The sequence below is a fragment of the Notolepis coatsorum genome (assembly GCF_963971535.1).
Source record: "Notolepis coatsorum genome assembly, chromosome: 19".
Taxonomy (NCBI): Eukaryota; Metazoa; Chordata; class Actinopteri; order Aulopiformes; family Paralepididae; genus Notolepis; species Notolepis coatsorum.
In genome coordinates this window covers 72,895,359-72,900,684 of record NC_140183.1, presented here as the reverse complement: position 1 = coordinate 72,900,684, position 5,326 = coordinate 72,895,359, and the positions used below count along the sequence as shown (strand labels likewise).

The following is a 5,326-nucleotide window of genomic DNA, read 5'->3' as shown; positions in this document are numbered from 1 at the left end:
CTATGTGAACATGTGGTTTGCCTGCTGCGCGACTCTGATGAAGGTGGACCTGCGACTCAGCTCCTTCAGTTTAGCAGCACCCACGTAGGTACAGGTGGAGCGCAGCCCACCCAGGACATCCCTGATGGTGTTTTCAACATCCTCTCTGTAGGGCACCTCCACTGTCCGACCTTCAGATGCCCTGCAGCAGCAGACAATGGTTCTTAAAGGTATACTGACATGGTTAGGACATATTCCCAGTGACATATGTATCCAGAATATCACTTAGAACACTTTGATGTGTGTGTATGGTCACTATATGATCATAGCACAGTGATTTTGAGAAATGAATGTTTCCAATGATATTCATGGTATTCACAATGGCCACTGTTATTAGAGGCCTTGCTCGGAGTATTGTGTAGTTCTCTTTGTTCCAGTGTGGCTGCCTGTAACCATTGGTAACCACTTTCAAAAGAACATGCCTAATCTTAACTATAATAAGATAATAATCTTAACTACCCACCTCTAGTCTACCCATATACCCATATATGATAGTATGTACAACAGCGCCGTATATACTCCATATTTACACTTATATTTTTATATTTACCACACATATATATATATATATATATATATATATATATATCCATATTTGTCTGAATATACCTGCATATAACCCCTCTATATACCTATACTTATTTATACACCTGAAATACATAAATAAAATACTTTGTAATTGGGGTTGTTTGTTGGATACATCTCAAATCAGATGTGTCCCGTACAAAGTATATATTGTATGTATTCAAAATATTCCCTTATTTCAATGGTGTTGAGGATTGCTATTCATGATATTTGAATATTTATTCATATTCTTCTTTCCCCGGGCTGCGCCCCGGACCGATGTAAAAATTGGCTGGGGGCTCATTATAAATGCAAATATCATATCATATCATATTCACAAGAGGCCTTGCACAGAGTATTGTGTAGTTCTCTTTGTTCCACTGTGGCTGCCTGTAACCATTGGTAACCACTTTCAAAAGAACATGCCTAATTTAATCTTAAATATAATAAGATAATAATCTTAACTACCCACCTCTAGTCTACCCATATACCCATATATGATAGCATGTACAACAGTGCTGTATATACTCCGTATTTACACTTATATTTTTATATTTACCGTATATACTGTATATACTATAATATATAAATAATAAATATAATATATATTTTTGATATATGAATGTGACCATCACACTGACGTCATATGATGTAATTTATCCATATTTGTCTGAATATACCTGCATATAACCCCTCTATATACCTACTTATACACCTGCATATAACCCATAGCTCTGTATGATAGCATGTACAATAATGCTGTATATACCATATACATATATTTATTCTCACCACACACACATATATATACACATCTGTCTGTACTTATACATGTACATAATCCTTACAGATCTGTATCTTGCTGATATTACTTTGCGGTTACATTTGCACTCTGGTTGGATGCCAAACTTATTTTCGTTGTACTGTACTTGTACATTGTGAATATGAATATTTAGAATAGTTGAATTTCAGCCATCTTCAACGTCGTCTTCAGAATAGTTGATAAACATGATAAAGCATCTGCTGAATAATTCTGTTTTGCCTGTGTGTGTGTGTGCGCGTGTGTGTGTGTGTGTGTGTGTGTGTGTGTGTGTGTGTGTGTGTGTGTGTGTGTGTGTGTGTGTGTGTGTGTGTGTGTGTGTGTGTGTGTGTGTGTGTGTGTGCGCGAGAACGAGAAGGCGATAGATGAGGTGAGCAGGCTAGTGTTTGACGTTTTTTGTTTGGCCAGCTAATTATCCTTTGGATTATATGTGGGGGCTATATGAGAACAGGTAGAAATACTATAACACTCACAAATTGATGTGAATCAAGTCTTCATTTATTATTATTATTATTATTATTATTATTATTTATTATTATTATTATTATTATTATTATTATTATTATTATTATTATTATTATTATTATTATTATTATTATTATTATTATTATTATTATTATTATTATTATTATTATTATTATTATTATTATTATTATTATTATTATTATTATTATTATTATTATTATTGGATACAGGAGCTTCTTCAAATAACTTTCTCATTATATTTTGTTCAGGGGGGTTGATTTCGATATAAACTCCATTGCAGAGATGTTTATTAACACAGCAGAGTAATGTGTAAAGTGTTCAATTGTGAATGTCAGTACTCTGATAAAAAATAATTTGGTGTCTGTCTGACAGTTCATGAAGTTTATCTTGGAATAATGATGGATAAGATAAGATATTCCTTTATTGATCCCTGGGGAAATTCAGGCATCATAGCAGCATGGGGGAGGGGGAGGGGAGGTACAGGTAGTAAAAACAAGCAGTGTAAACAATATACAATATAACAATATAATCAATATAATTAACTAACTAACTAACTGAAGTATACAGTATTCACATAAGGTGCAGTATGCATAAGGTAGTGTTATTGTCCTTTTTAGGTTCCTAGTAGTTGTAGTTGGATGTCTGGCAGCAGTCCCTGCCCACTGTTGTGGAGCCTGATGGCAGCTGGTATGAAGGACTGGCCGAGGCGGTTAGTTGAGTGTCGGGGGGGGGGTATGAGTCTGTGACTGAACGTGCTTCTCATCTTGACGTCTTCATAAGATAGACGTCTCATAATTACCCTGTGGGTGGCGACAACTTTTCTGAGCCAATGGGCGCTTTGCGCAAACCAGAGCAAGTCGCTTCCCATCCCTGCATGTGGTTGAGCAGTCGGTGGAGAGCAACTGCATCGCCTTGCTCTGAAAACTGCATCGCCTAGCTCTGAAAACTGCATCGCCTAACCCTGAAAACTGCATCGCCTAGCTCTGAAAACTGCATCGCCTAGCTCTGAAAACTGCATCGCCTAGCTCTGAAAACTGCATCGCCTAGCCCTGAAAACTGCATCGCCTAGCTCTGAAAACTGCATCGCCTAGCTCTGAAAACTGCATCGCCTAGCTCTGAAAACTGCATCGCCTAGCTCTGAAAACTGCATCGCCTAGCTCTGAAAACTGCATCGCCTAGCTCTGAAAACTGCATCGCCTAGCCCTGAAAACTGCATCGCCTAGCTCTGAAAACTGCATCGCCTAGCCCTGAAAACTGCATCGCCTAGCTCTGAAAACTGCATCGCCTAGCCCTGAAAACTGCATCGCCTAGCCCTGAAAACTGCAAGCGCCTTGCTCCTGTGAGATGTCCAGAGAAAGTCGAACAACATGCTAACTGACCGTGGTCAAAACTGCGCAGGCCTAGCTCATCTCAAACAAGCCTATTCTAAATTCCGTGCGTAGGAACACTTTCTACACATTATTGATAAATGAGGGCCCTGGAGTTTAAGTTCATTATTTAAGAGTGACTAGATTGGAGTTTAAATTAACTAAGAGTGACTAGATCCTGGAGTTTAAGTCCATTAAGAGTGACTAGATTGGAGTTTAAATTAACTAAGAGTGACTAGATTGGAGTTTAAATTAACTAAGAGTGACTAGATCCTGGAGTTTAAGTCCATTAAGAGTGACTAGATCCTTTAAGGGCGGCTACGTGGCGCTGTGGGCAAGGCGCTCGCAACGAATGCTGGAGACTAGGCTCGAACAGGATGCCTCCTGTTCGAGCCCCGCTCTCCACATTGCTTTCAGTTTAGCTGGTCGTCCACAGTAATACACATTGGCCGTATTACGGGGAGGGAAACTGAAGGGTGGGGATCGGGCGTTGTGGACAGCGACTCCTACAGGTCGGTTGGTGCGCCTGCGCAGTAGAATCAAGAAGCGACGGGGGCGGGGCCCCTCCAAAGCCCAGACCCCCGACGCTGAGAGATCGAGCCGCGCAGGTGAAAAGATGCGACGGCTGTTACCTCGAGTATCGGAGGGGACTCGTGCTATGTATGACTTAGTCCACATTGCAGCCGGCTTGTGGGAGGCAAGAAACAACGTTCGAAGACAGGGGAGGGTTGAATTGGACGATATGAAAATTGGGATGGGAGAAAAATAGAAAAAGAAATTGGAGAAAAAGTGGATAAAAAAAAAAGGAGTGACTAGATTGGGGGCTCCAGTAGCTCACCGCATATCTCGGCGCTATTTCTGCGTCTGGGAAAACCGTGCTGCGTCACGGATCTGGTTGACTCCGAGTTCGATTCCCGGACCCGCCGTCATTTGCCGAATGTCTTCCCCTGCTCTATATCCCGTTTCACCCTGTATCTGTCGGTCATGCTTGACCAGAAAAGCGATAAACGCTAAAAAATAAAGTAAAAAAAAAAAAAAAAGTGACTAGATTGGAGTTTAAATGAACTAAGAGTGACTAGATCCTGGAGTTTAAATTCACTAAGAGTGACTAGATCTAGGAGTTTATGTTAATTAAGAGTGACTAGATCCTGGAGTTTAAATTAAGAGTGACTAGATCCTGGAGTTTAAATTCATTAAGAGACTAGATCCTGGGGTTTAAATCCAGAGACTAGATCCTGGAGTTTAAGTTCATTTAACAGACTGTTCCATTCAGATGGTGCAGAAAACATAAAGGCCTTCTTTCGTTACCAACAGACAAGTAACAGGGTAGTTAAAACAAGCTATAAAAGAAAGTAGTGTCCCCACCTGTACTCTGCCACTCCCCCGGCGTACCTCTCCATGGCCATGTCAGAACTCATCCCATAGAACAGCTTCACCTTCCTGCCGTTCTTCTCCATCACCTCCCCTGAACACTGGTCATGACTAGATTATGGTATCCCTCCTAGCATCACAAAGTCTGCCCCAGCCCCTGGAGCGCACATACACACACACACACACACACACACACACACACACACACACACACACACACACACACAACACACACACACACACACACACACACACACACACACACACACACACACACACACACATGAACGCACGCACACACACAGTGAAGCTCAGTACTATAACACTGTGTTCCAGCGTTGGACCAACCAAATTACTGTACTGATTAGAACTACAAGGCCACTACAGTTGTATATGAATTCCTCACCAAATGCTTTAGCGACATCACCAGGGCAGCTACATCCTCCGTCCTGAAATCACACAATCTTTCATTTCACCGTCAGTATTCTGGTGGTAAGGCATACTGTATAATAACACATTACTTAAAGCATACAGCATATAATGGGTACGTAATGGTATATTGTATGTAATATTGTGTACATTTTGTGTATTTTATTTATTAAAAAAAAAATTGAACTTCATGGTGTTTTTGCTTTGTGCTTGATTTCTTGTGATGTTTCTTGTTTAAAGAAGACGTGTC

At 40.5% G+C, this 5,326-nt stretch overlaps 1 pseudogene across 1 annotated transcript in view; it reads right to left on the bottom strand.

Moving 5' to 3' along the window:
- LOC311246546 (GMP reductase 1-like) overlaps positions 1 to 5,326 on the bottom strand; it is a 22,771-nt pseudogene continuing 17,445 nt past the window's right edge. The window contains exons 8-10 of the transcript in view: positions 5,054 to 5,096; positions 4,642 to 4,804; positions 1 to 181 (exon numbers count right to left, since the gene is read on the bottom strand). The product of the transcript in view is annotated as a GMP reductase 1-like (transcript). The remainder of the gene's footprint in view (positions 182 to 4,641; positions 4,805 to 5,053; positions 5,097 to 5,326) is intronic.